This window comes from Acartia tonsa, chromosome 15 (genome assembly GCF_053477335.1).
Source record: "Acartia tonsa isolate MP-2025a chromosome 15, ASM5347733v1, whole genome shotgun sequence".
NCBI lineage: Eukaryota > Metazoa > Arthropoda > Copepoda > Calanoida > Acartiidae > Acartia > Acartia tonsa.
Genome location: NC_137274.1, coordinates 8,677,405 through 8,691,628, shown reverse-complemented (window position 1 = coordinate 8,691,628; position 14,224 = coordinate 8,677,405). Strand labels below are relative to the sequence as shown.

At 32.8% G+C, this 14,224-nt stretch overlaps 1 long non-coding RNA gene across 1 annotated transcript; it reads left to right on the top strand.

Annotated features, from left to right (window-relative positions):
• The first annotated feature begins 2,914 nt into the window (after positions 1–2,914).
• Positions 2,915–4,019, top strand: LOC145307125 (uncharacterized). The gene is made up of 2 exons (XR_013875307.1): positions 2,915–3,609; positions 3,806–4,019. It is a non-coding gene; the product is annotated as an uncharacterized LOC145307125 (long non-coding RNA).
• The last annotated feature ends 10,205 nt before the right edge of the window (positions 4,020–14,224 follow it).

Below are 14,224 nucleotides of genomic sequence, written 5' to 3'. Positions count from 1 at the left end.
TAAAATGTAAAAAAAGGTTGAAAATTGACAATCTTGTGTCAATTTGAAAAATGTTAGTAAATCTTAAAAATTTGACGGATTTATACATACATTAGAATTTAGGTTGACTATGGTCTTTAAGACACGCCATATCCAATAAAATTGCAATGAGAAGGTCTAAATGTTTTTCTGAACCAAAATTCTACATACCCTGGCGGTTCCAGGGATATATCATTAAGGCCGTACGGCTGGCCAGAAAGCTTTTAACAGGTGGCCGACTAAAAGCCGGATTTGATAGTTATCAACCGTAAAAAGTAGCGATTTTCGTTTTTTTGGCCAAAACTCATGCAGGGAGTTGTTTTTTGGGATTGACACACAAAAGCGAGTTTGTACAACTTTTTGGGGCTGACTTTTTTTTACATACACATTTTTCTGCCACGGGTGAACCGCTTGGCCGATACGCGCCGCCAAAGGCACGATTTTGGACGTACGGACGGACGGACTGACCCTAATTATAGAAAAGCTTCGCTTTTAAAAATTATAACAATATGAATAAGTATTGATCAATTAGTAATAGGATATTTTATATGATTAATAATGATAAAATCATAAATAATAAGTAATAAAAAGATAATGATAATTAATATGAGTTATTATTGATAGATTTAAAATAGGTTATGTAATATAATTTATTGATTGATTTGTAATAGGTTATATTATATGATAATTAATACTTATAATACTATAACTGAATAATAATAATAAGATAATCATAATTATTATGCATAAATATTAGGGTGGGTCGATTTTGGACATTTTTTTTTCTGAGGCCAAAGCGGGGATCTGCACTCAATTTATATAGATATAATACACCTCTGGATGATTTAAAATTTATCCTAAGTCTTAAAACCGCTGACGACCAGACATTCAATTGTATAGCTATTTGTAAATGGGAGTCAAAAATTTATTGAATCAGAACTATGGCATCATGGTGCTCCCTGGAAATGCCTTGAGAAGCTGAGTCAGGAACTTTTGTCCGTTTAAAAAAATCTCGTTCCTAGCCTGAGAAAATCTAAAAAACCTCTACAAATTGGACAATTCTCAATAAACCTTTAAAAATTTTGGTTTTTTAGTAATTTCTAAGGCTAGGAACGAGATATTTTGAAACGGACAAAAGTTCCTGATTCAGCTCCTCAAGGCCTTTCCAGGGAGCACCTGAAGCCATAGTTCTGATTCAAAAAAATTTTGAATGTCGTCTTTGCATACTAATAAGTAATGAATTATATTTTTAAGTGGTCGTGTTCTAAAACTCAATTTTTTAAAATTCTTTTTCGGGCAGAAATGTTTTTAAGGTTAATTTTATCTGTTGCATTTCCCCGCTTTGTCTAATTCCGATATGAACCCACCCTAATAAATATGGTAAGATAATATAATTCATAATTATAGTGTTATAATCAATAATAAGATAATTTGGAGCCTGCGTCTTAAAAAATTATTTCACCCAAACTTGTTTCTTGTGGGGGGGAAATACATTTCATGGGGTTGGTGTAATTAGTAATTGTTTTCCTTTTTTAAAAATTTCAACTGGAACAAAAACGGTTGGACGCACAAAAAAATTTACTTCACAAATAAGGAAAAAGGATAAGAGGATGAATACTCACCCCTTTTTCATGGTAAAATACTACTTCCCCATCCCTAAATTTAGAAGCAGACGAAAATCAAAAACCGCCCAGGGCTTTTTGTAAGTCAATCATAAATAATAATGTGAATAAAAAGAAAAGCGATATTTAGCAAACAGCCGTGGGCGGTCAGAATCAGCTGAATGTTCATTATGAAAAAAATTTCCCCCTTTTTAGAAATAGAAGGATTCATCTTTCATTAACAAATTTTTTAAAATAAAAATAAAATTCTATGTAATTTTTAATTAAAACATTAAAACGAAAATATCTAATCTAATATTCTTGCCCTAAATATGGAAATAGCAAAAAGTAAAAAAATATATTTTTTTAATAATTTTTAATCCTCCCATTTGAAAAGTAGTGGAATATCAATAAATTTTAGCGCGGCAATAGCGCTGAGTAGGCCTCTAGGCCCACTGCCTATTTTCGTCTTCTAGTTGCTTCGATTCCTCTCTTTTATTTTTTTCTCTATGACTTCACATGAAATGTAGCCAATTTAATTTGCAAATGAAAAGTATTTCAGAGCTATCTTGATTGGATGACTCCTTCCCCTCAAAAATGGTCGTTAAAACCTCGTGAACGGCAAAATCGCCGAAAATTGCGATTTCGGCGACAAATAACGGCCAAACGGTCCACCAGAGGTGAATGATACATAAGTAAAGAAATGTCCGCCTCAAAAAGTTGAACATTAATGGAGAAGTGTCCTAAGTCGCTAAATCGGCTCCGTCATCCCCTAAAGGGGCAAAAAACCAAGATTTTTTGAAAAATCGTCAAAAATCGTGCCTTTGGCGGCGCGTATCGGCCAAGCGGTTCACCCGTGGCAGAAAAATGCGTATGTAAAAAAAAGTCAGCCCCAAAAAGTTGTACAAACTCGCTTTTGTGTGTCAATCCCAAAAAACAACTCCCTGCATGAGTTTTGGCCAAAAAAACGAAAATCGCTACTTTTTACGGTTGATAACTATCAAATCCGGCTTTTAGTCGGCCACCTGTTAAAAGCTTTCTGGCCAGCCGTACGGCCTTAATGATATATCCCTGGAACCGCCAGGGTATGTAGACTTTTGGTTCAGAAAAACATTTAGACCTTCTCATTGCAATTTTATTGGATATGGTGTGTCTTAAAGACCATAGTCAATGTAAATTCTAATGTATGTATAAATCCGTCAAATTTTTAAGATTTACCAACATTTTTCAAATTGACACAAGATTGTCAATTTTCAACCTTTTTTCACATTTTAAGTTGCTAAAATTATCTTCATTACCTAAGGTTTTTGGTTTTTGAAAAATTATTAATGAAAAATGTAATTTAAAGCATTTTTTCTTTAAATTTTAGATGAAATTTTGATTTTTAAAACTTTTTTTTTGGCCGGAAATGGCCGGAAACCGGTCAAAAGACCGGATTTTAACCATTTTTTCAACTCTAGGGGTCATATCCAGTGTTGAGGAATTCAGATCAGACCTTAAAGCAAAAATCATCATTGGGGCTTACCCAGGAGGGGGCTTAATTTACAGATACCCCCTAAAAACCGGAAAAAACCGGTTTTTTATAAAAATCCCGGCCGGTTTTGGCCGGATCCGGCTCAAATTTTGCATGGAGTCATCCTTTGGTATTCCCCACAGTTGATACTTGATCTGGCAAGATCCCAGAAAAGTGTGGTATATCTAGGGGGGGTTTACCCCCCATTATAATAAATTATAACCCCTTCCACCCCACTTTACACCCGAGCTTTAAAAAAAAAAATTCGCCCTTTTGGGGCTGCCAAAACTAGTTTTAATTTTATATCATTTTAATATACGCGGAAAGGTGTCTATAATACGATAAATAACAATTATCAGTATTAAAACATCTCTGAAATCTATAATTAAACAACAGTTAACTTTTTAAGCAAAGCGGTAAATGAGATTGGGGGTGGGAGGGAGTTATAATTCGCCCTTCAAATGTTAAAAACTTCTGGTATTATCCTCGTATAAATTCTTTTTCAATCAAGACCCTCCTCCCCTACAAAATTATGACTATGGCCGCAGCGCTCGGCCCACTGGCCTGCCTAGCCGCGGGCGCTCGGTCATCTACCCATATAATGTAACCTAACTGTAAAAAGAATTGATAAACCAGGGGATAAAATATTCAAAATTGAAAAAAAATTCCCAAGAGGATACCAACAAACTTCCATAAAAATGATCTCTCTTTTTTTATGTGCAATACTTGTATGTACCAGCAATATTATCTTTCTAATAATATTTGCAATACTCGTGTGTACCAGCAACATTATCTTTATATTAGTATTTGTTGCACAACTTAAGGACATTATTGTATTCTTATTAATGTATGCAAATTTAAGTTTAATAAATATTAAATATTATAAATATTTTTTCACGCGTAATTCCTTAAATGCTCTTATTAAGTCAAGGTGTTCTTAATTATGCCGAGTTTATATAAATAAAATGGTCCATAACTAAGAACAGTTTAACCTATTGAGGGTTAAGCAGGTAATAAATTAATTTAAAATTTGTTTAGCTAACATTTTGGAGTTATTTTCATATTGAAGTAACATCTTTATACTGCATTTCAGTAGTATTTCGTATTATTAGTAGTGAAGCTACTCTATAATTCGAAATGTCCGTCTGAGACAGAATAGGGAAAACGTGATTTTCTCGGCTCCTGTTTAAGATAGAAGGCTGAAATTTCTTGTCAACATTCCTATTAATATGGAGCATAATTAAGTATAAAACATGAATGCCAGTCGGACCTCTTTTTAGCAGGTTTTAGGCAATTTTTCTCCAAATCTTTGTTTATGGTCCGATTTTCAAATTTTTTTCAGTTATAGATATCAATATTAAATTTCCTGTCGATTAAAGAAAACAAGCATGACGGTCCGACTGCCTTTTTGCAGGTTTTAGGCTATTTTTCACATTTTTCTCCATATCTTTGGTGTTTATGCTCCGATTTTTAATATTTTTTTCAGTTGTGATATCAAAATCAAATTTCATGTCGTTTAAAGAAAACAAACATGGCAGTCAGACTGCCTTTTAGCAGGTTTTGGGCTATTTTTATATGTTTTACAAATTTTCCAACATCTTTAGTGTTTTTGGTTCAATTTTCAAACTTTTTTTGGGATATCAATATCAAAATAATTTTTCCAATTGTTATGAGCATCTTTTATGTCGTCATCATACCAAATAAAACAAAGTTTTGTGTTTATTTTCTCCGATAAATCTAATCTTGATTTAAAAAATACACTTTAAATCTACTTGTACACATTCCCATCCACGTTTTTGTGGTTCGCTACTTATGGATGTTGTCATCCTTGTTTTATGTATATTACTAGTGGCTACGCCCATAGAGGCATCTAGTGGCACGTAAAATGTTAAGATCAGCTGTTAACTAAAAAATATTTTTTATCTAGATAAGGTTAGTTATATGTATATTTTTACGATTTTACGAGAAAGAGAGACAATTGGAATCAATAGAAATTAATAGAATAATAGTTATTTCTCGCATCGTATTAAAAACAGCTTTCCGCGGATATAGAATGTACAATTATAAGAATAAAACCAGGTTTTTAGCCCTTAGGTGCCGGGGATAAAAAAACTGGTTTTAATCTTATGATTGTACATTTTTTATATTCGTAGAAAGCTGGATATAATATGATGCTATACATAGTTTTTTCGTATGGACGAGAACCGGTTCCTATCCACCGGATTCGAATGAACACGAGAAATATTTATTTAGGTAAACTATTCAATGGGGACGAGGTACAGCGAAGGGGTGGAAGAATAGACTTGTAGAGAGTGAGAGACAGAGTGTGTGTGTGTGAGAGAGAGAGAGAGAGAGAGAGTAATGGAGGTATAGAGAAATGCTCTTTCCATATATGTATGTAAGCATGTTAAAGTCCTTTCTTTTACTATTAAAATCTACAAATTATGAAAAAGCTGATTAGTAGATTTTTAAATGATAAGATTATTACAGTTAAAAAGTTATGTTAAATTTTGAGTGTTTTTTTGTGGTGATTTTTAAAATGATTTAAATCAGTTGGAAGCTCATAAATCCAGGTTAAATCTAATTTAATTTTTACGGATAAACTTAATACCTCCAAATTATCAGTCAGTCAATCAGTAATGTTAAGAGCGCAATTAAAGAGTGAGCAAAAAAATGCGTACATTTTTTCTTAGGGCTTTCAGGTATGTGTCATGCTACAGACGTTAAAATTAATATCTAAGGCAATCATAAATGACATTTGAATTAATTTTTATGAGTAGGGGAATGTCTTGATCCATAAACAGACGCGTACACAATCAGAATTTTTATTTTCTATTTCATGATTAAAACACTATGTTTATTACCCCGTCCCGGATTTGAAAAATTTTGTTAAAATTTTTGCCCCCAGCCAAAATATGGTTGATTTATGCATAAAAATTACCCATGCAAAATATTTTTTCTGTAATGCAAAAATTGCGACGGTACAAGCACTGCAAAGTTTTTAAAATCTGCAAAAAACCCTGTTTTTATGGCATTTTTGGGGCTTTTGTACCATCCCAATTTTAAAGATTTTTACAAAATTTCAATTCAAGTGTGTTGATATATACCTGAAATTTACCCAAAAAAATGGGGGCAGTCTCAATTATAACATATGAAGGTGTAGCAAGTAATCTTCCAAATACAAAATTGTCAAATTGCATACATATATAATAGGGTTGGGCCGGATACTTTTTTGGACGGATATTGGATATATTGCTGATTTATAATGCCGGATATCCGACATCTGGCCAGATATCTAGCAAATATAGCATAAATCATCCGGCCAAAAAAGTATCCGGCCTACCTCTATTATATAAATATGAAATTTGTTTGATACACAAAACTATCCCTTCTGTAGATTAAACTTAGCGGTTGAAACGTTTATACACTTAACTTAATAAACCAACCAATCAAAATTCAATAAAATTCTCAAAAGTTGTTAACCTAATGAATTAGAAAAACAATTATAAAACTTTGGGGACAAGTAAAATAAACAGTCCAATTTCCCCTCCCTCTCTGAATTATACCAGAGTGTACCAAAAGTCTAAAAATAACTAGGGAGGCAGAGCACAATGGGCTGTTAATTACACTAGTCCCCGAAGTTTTAAAAACTTTTTCATTTGTTTGCTCAACAACTTTTTAGATTGTTTGAAATTTTAATTGGTTTAATAAGACATTCCAACCACCTATTGTAATCAACAGAAAGGGTAAGTTTGTGTATAATCATGGGGTATTCACGTCCATTTATCAGCCATTGTCTTCTCTATCTAGATCCCTGTACCCAAAGTCTAATAATAACTGGAACACTTATATTTTTATTACATAACAAGAAATAACATGTTATTCAAGAATCTAAAGGGATAAGACAATGTCTAATAAATTGATGTACATCCCCAATAATGATACAAAAAATTATCCCTTCTGTAGATTAAGACTAGAAGTAGAAACTTTTAAACACTTAACTTAATAAATCAACCAAATAAAATTTACTGAATTTCCTCAATGTTTTAACCCAAATGTAAGAAAACACCGTTATAACACTTTGGGGACTAATTTAATAAACAGCTCAATGTCCCCTCCCTCCCTGAACTATACAAGAGTGTATCACAAGTCTAATAATAACTAGGGAGGGAGTGGACATAGGGCTGTTTAATACTCTAGTCCCGGAAGGTTTATAATAATATTTTTTTTATTTCTTGGCTCAACAACTTTGGAGACTTTTATTAAATTTTAATTGGTTGGTTCATTAGGTTTAGTGATCAAACGTTTCAACCACTATGTAATCAACAAAAAAGGGTCAGTTTGTGTATCATCATGGGATATACAAATAAATTTATCAGCCATTGTCTTATCCCTCTAGATCCCTGTACCCAAAGTCTAATATAATAACTGGAAAACTCATTTTTATTACATAACAAGAAATAACATGTTACTGAAGGATCTAAGGGATAAAACTATGGCTAATGAATTGATGTACATCCCCATTAATAATACACAAAATTAACCCTTCTGTAGATTAAAATTAGTGGTAGAAACGATTGAACACTCAAATTAATAAACTAATCCATCAAAATTTATTGAAAGTCCCCAAAGTTATTAAGTCAATGAATAAGAAAAGGTTATTTTCAAACTTTTGGGACTAGTGTATTAAACGGCCTATTTTGTCCAACCTATTTCTGATACTTATTAAATGCAAATCTTTTCTATAATATGAGTCTGAACGAACTCCGTAAAGGTTAGCTCATTTATTTAATCTAAGCAAGTTGAAATTTTTTGATTGAAAACTTTGGTTGATGATTCCTGTAACAATGAGGGTTTAGAAAGTGTAACAACTCTGCAATCGGTACTTCTGCTTTATAGCTTTAGTTTTTGATATATTGAAGACGTAAGTTTAATGCAAATTATTGCCAGTTTCCTAAGTGCCAAGTCGAGTACATACCCCCCATCTCCTGACCTTGAAAAAAGGAAGGGATAATTTCTAGTTTGTTTCTTAATTATATAAGGTCAGGTTAGGATAGTTTATATTGGGTACCAGAGACCCTTGCAAGTTAATATGAGGAGGGAGGGGTTGTCAGTGATCAAAAGACACTTTGAGGGAAAGCACCGAACATCTTTTATAAGCTAAGACATCCTTTTCCAAAATTAACAGAGCTAAACTAAAATAAGTGGTAATAACTGAAACATTCCCTGGATCTATCAGTAACTTTACTGTAAAGAAGAAACAATTGCATACATTACATATATAATAGGGTTGGGCCGATACTTTTTTGGCTGGATACCGGATATCCGGTTGATTTCTAATGACAGATAATCGTTATATGGCAAATTACTGGATATCTGGCCAAATAAAAGAATATCGGCCGAATAACCGGATATCTGGCCGAATAACCGGATATCCGGCCAAATAACTGGATATTCGGTCGAATAACTGGATATCCAGCCAAATAACATATATTTGCCAGATATCCGGCATTATAAATCAGCCAGATATCCAATATCCGTCCAAAAAAGTATCCGGCCCAACCCTATTATATATGTATGCAATTTGACAATTTTGTATTTGGAAGATTACTTGCTACACCTTCATATGTTATAATTGAGACTGCCCCCATTTTTTTGGTAAATTTCAGGTATATATCAACACACTTGAATTGAAATTTTGTAAAAATCTTTAAAATTGGGATGGTACAAAAGCCCCAAAAATGCCATAAAAACAGTGTTTTTTGCAGATTTTAAAAACTTTGCAGTGCTTGTACCGTCGCAATTTTTGCATTACAGAAAAAATATTTTGCATGGGTAATTTTTATGCATAAATCAACCATATTTTGGCTGGGGGCAAAAATTTTAACAAAATTTTTCAAATCCGGGACGGGGTAATGTTTATACAAAACTGTTAAAGCACTGAAAGTATCAAAAAAGAGGGATGGAGGAGACGTGGACAAGAAAGCCCCCCCCCCATCCCGAAAAAAGAGATGGATTTAGACGTATTTACAAAAGTAGCACATAAAAACTCTTTTTATTAAGTAATTAAACAAAATGAATTTAAATCAACAATTAGGCGTTTTTTATAATGCAGTAGACCATTATGTAGTTGGTTTTTTTTGTTAAATTAAGTGTCCAAACTTTAAACCATAATTTGTAATATGCAGAAGTGGTAATTTATGCATCATCATTGGGGATGTACATCACTTTATCGGTCATTTTTTTTATCCCTTTAGATCCATGAGTCCTTTGTCTGAAGCATTTTGGGGGGAAACCTATTTGAAACCAATGAGCATCAAGTTCATAATTCACTTGGTCCATTGTTCTGCTTGTCATGATACAGAAAAACTTGCTACATATCTATCTATCTATAATATAAAGTAGTAAATTTTTTTTGGAACTAGCGTTGGATACCCCTAACCACTGAACCGATATAAAAGTCATACTGAAAAAGCCCTTTACTGATTGAATTTCTTTTCTGATGACTTCTGCAGCATAAAAATATAATTTAACTCTTAGTATATTTTTATTTAAAATTTCTAGCTATCGTGAAATTAAACATGACATAATCAATTTTAAAATTTCCTGTTTGAGAACTATAGAGGGCATGACGTTGTAAGCCAAGCAACTCTATATATGATCATCTAGAGAATCCGCTTGTAATGGGATGCAATACTCTAAGGCCCACCTTATGGATATAAGGTTAAGTAACAGACATTTAACCCTTTTATCGCACGACCTTTTTCTGAGAAGTCCCAATTGTGCATGGTAATGTGTTGCGCCTGTTTACGGGCCATGGGATTCCCCCTACTCTGTTGTGCATGTGACATAGCAGCAGTACAAGCAATTTTTTAACGTCATTACTGTATCGCGTATTTATTTGAGTCATAAATATTGTGATCGTACTGATTATGGATGTGACTATTTTTGTTAATATCAAAGTTCAATTATGATTTTGTAAAATGTTAAAAAAAACTTGTTTTAATAAGTCTAAACTTTTTGAGCTTCATTGAGTTATTATTAGCAGCGAAGCTACTCTAAAATTCCAACTGGCCATCCGTCTGTCCGTCCGTTAGACATGAAATAGGGGAACAAAATTTTTTCGGCTCCTATTTAGGATAAACTTTATACAATAGTGTAATAAAAAATTATGTTTTTAGTGAAAAGAATTTTTTTACGCATATTTTTGAGTCTTTTTTTAGGTTAATGATATGTTGAAAAACTTACTTTTTAAACAAAATTATATTTGATGCTTTTAATTAATATTAGTTAATTATGCTCCATAATAATGGGAATGACGGACTGACAGACAGAAAAAATGAGCAATAGAGTAGCTTCACTATTAAAAAACTAGACTGATAAAATCTGATAAAAGACTGTTAACAAAATCCTAGTTCACGCATAATAAAAAGCTATTTCTCAATAACTGAGACATAAACCAGGGAGTAAGGGAGGGGACAATGGGCAATTAATTCAATTTTAGAGTTCTAACTCAATATCTCCAAACCAGATATATCTGGAAAATTCCAAAAATTTAGATATAGCAATCTTTATTAGATTTGTATAATAAGAAATTATTAAACACTAAAAAAAAGTATTTAACATTAGTCTGCATGACCTTAGTACTGGCAGTTTTTTAAAAATAATATTATAATTGTGGGTTGTTTTTGTGTTAGCGGCCGCGGTTTGTCAGCCGCTTCCCAAGTTCGGGTATAACGGCAGTGTGAACAGACGTGGACAAGTATAATTATAGAGAAGCTGGGCTTCTCTATGTTTCACCAAATAACAAACAGAATTTAATTGGGTGTTACTTTATTCAGAATTTAAAGGTTACTGATTTATAATACAACAAAATAGTCAATGCACAGATTGGAATAATTAATACTAAAATCAGAGGTTAAATATATATACATACAATAAACACAATAGGCAACATTTATCCCCCATCCCTGGAAAGGGGTGGGTGAAAAAAGCAAATCAGATTAGCCAGGATAGGGTTGTCAAACTATAAATACTTTTAATACATGGGGGGGTTCAAGTGTACCCACCCCCCTACTCAGGGGAGGTCCCTCGGACCTCCCACAAGTCGGGAGCAGGGTTGCCATAAAACCATGGCCTAGGGTTGCCGAATACCACATTTTCATATTTGACAGATCAGCTGAAATAAATTTCCTATTCGAGCTCTAGTTTCCTAAAGTGTACAGCAGATAACCCAATTATTGCAGACCCTATTTTCAGCGACTCCGGTCAAATAGAAAAGCGATTTAATGTATCAACGATTTATACATTATACATTCAAAAATTTAAATTTTTCAAATTTTGATTTTTTGAAGCTTTTTTAGCTAGTAGCAAATATTGAGATAGGACGCGGAAGCTACGCACACTTTCGGAAACTAAAATCAGTTCATCATTTGACAAGGGGTTGATTAGAATGGATATTTACAGAAGTATCACAGTAGAACTTCTGGTTTATCCCACCCATCCTCAGAAGAAAACTATTTAGTTTAAAATCCAAAATAAACTTGTTTTAAATATTTTTTCAAATGGTCTGCTAGTATTTGTATTGGTTAGTTTAGTAAGAGTCGTCTGCTTTGGGAATAATTGTTTTAGCGGCATTCTTTGCGCTATTACCCAAAGTCTTTGAAATTTGCCAAAATAATAAAAGTTGTATGTGTCCTGGTACCAAAAGTCTAAGACTGGCAGAAATATGAATTTTGTCCCCTCCCTTTCTCCCTGGACATAAACACAAAAACATGAGCAGAGAATCTTGTAATAGACATATTATTTTAGAGATATTTTTTTGGAAACTTATTAATACCTATACTTTTTCTATCAACATAAGAATTAATATATATATATATATATATATATGAATAGTTATTTATAGCATCATATTATAGACAGCTTTTCACTGAAATGAAAAGGAAAAATTCTTAAAAGTTAAAACTAGTTTTGTTTGCTTTGATGGTCCAACAAAACTAGTATTATTATTAAAATTATTTTTTAAATATTTATAGAAAACTGGCTGTAATACAGTACAATGTAGAGGGACAAAGTGACTCAAAAATCAGCCATGAGTGATTATCCTTTTTCAGAGGTTTTCTTTTCCACTTCTACTCTCATACCCCTCATTTTTATGACGTCTCATTGCTGATTTTTGATTTACTTTGTCTCTCTAAGGTACAATATATGAGTTTTCAGTATAACTGAGAACTCATTCTAATAAATAAGACATAATAGAGAAAGTAAGCACTACATGTTAAATCCGAAACACGTTTTGTCCTAAAGTTTGTATTTTTTTCTGAAATATTTTACAACTAGCGGCTTCGCCCCTAGTATAATTACATCTTCTACTACCTACCCAGCGGAAAATTTTTGCAAAAAAAAAAGAAAAAAAGTCAGTACTCTACAGATATTATTCTCTTTAGACAACTTTTTCTGATCATATAGACGTTACACTCTCTATACTCTTTTTAGTAGCATAGCTATTATATAATAACAAACGTCTGTCTGTCACTCTAAAACATTTTAGAACAAAAATGTGATTTAGATGGTTCAATTTTTATTGGTAATTTGTATGAGTAGAAATTGTTTATGGGAAAAAAAATGTCTGTAGGGCTTAGAAATAATCTTTATACTAAAGTAACAGGATGTTTGTCTGTGTGTCTGTGTATCTGTGTGTCTGTGTGTTTGTACCAAAGGATCTCGCTAACCACTGAACCGATTGGGTTCTCCTTAACAGGGTAGATTCTCATATGTCTTGGGAAGGTTTTTAACTATTTTGGGGGAGGGTACCACCACCTTCCCAAGAGAAATCACAATAAAATCGAAAAAAATTTAAATATTTCCGCCGCATAGTGTTGCTAACGTAGTGTCGCTAGCGTAGTCTCGCTAGCGTAGTCGCGCTGCGTAGATGCATGAATTTAATAGTTGATAACATAGACAAGTTTTTTCTCAAATTAGATATTTAAAATAAAATAAAAACATTTAAATGCCACTAGAGGCCTCTAGGGGCGTAGCCGCTAGTATGTAAATACAGAATTATGTAATTTCTTGTAAATATTTCTCTAACCAAAATACTCCTACTCTATAACTAACTTTGTCTGTACATCTATCAACAATTGCAACTTATAATCAGTTATAGAAAACAATTTGATTGTATTCTTGGGAATAGGCCCTTTCATGGCAACGCCCCTTAAGGGGCGATTTATTTTATTTTTGAATGGCTTTTAATAGTTTTTTTTAGGTTAGGTTAGGTTATATTGGGTTAGGTGATTGCCCCGAAGGGTTAGGCAATTAGCCGCGCAGGGTGAGAGCCCCTTGCAGGGGCTAGAAATAGGAGAAAAGCTACTGTGAAAATATGAAGAATCGCCCCTTAAGAAGCGTTGCTACAAAAGGGAGTATACCCGTATTCATTTTTAAAAAAATAAATGACTTAAAATGCAAGGAAGATTGTTTTTCATATTTTTGAGCTCTGTTAAATATAGATGTTGTTATCCTTGTTTTATTAAATTTTTCTATTTCTTCCTTTCTACAGCTTTCTCTGTGAGATAAGTATATGAAAAAAAACTGATTATTCAGTTCTGACACTCTACAAGTGTTAATGTTCGTTAGTCCTACTATTTCAGAGCTTCGCTTTTACGGATGTTGTCATCCTTGTTGAAATATGCTTTAGAGAGAAACCTCCGCTGACTTATTTTACGGACATAGATATATCTATATATACATACATAATATATGTAAATGTACAGACATATTTATTTATATATTTAAAAGAAAGCAGAATTTAAAGATTTTCCTTTTAAGTTTCTTTTGAGCACTGAAACACCCTCTCACACTTATTTTGCCCATACCTGTAATGAATAAAAAAATCTTAAAAATGCTATATCTATACATATTGATATTAACTAGGATGAAGATACCCGACTGAAAATGGTTTCAATATTTCCATCATTAGGTAGCATAATCCATGGCGGTCGGACGGCTTTTCTTGAGGTGTGGGACATCCCCAACCCCCCTCAAAAATGAAAAATACCCCCCCCCCCAAATAAAATTTTTTTTAGAACTAAAA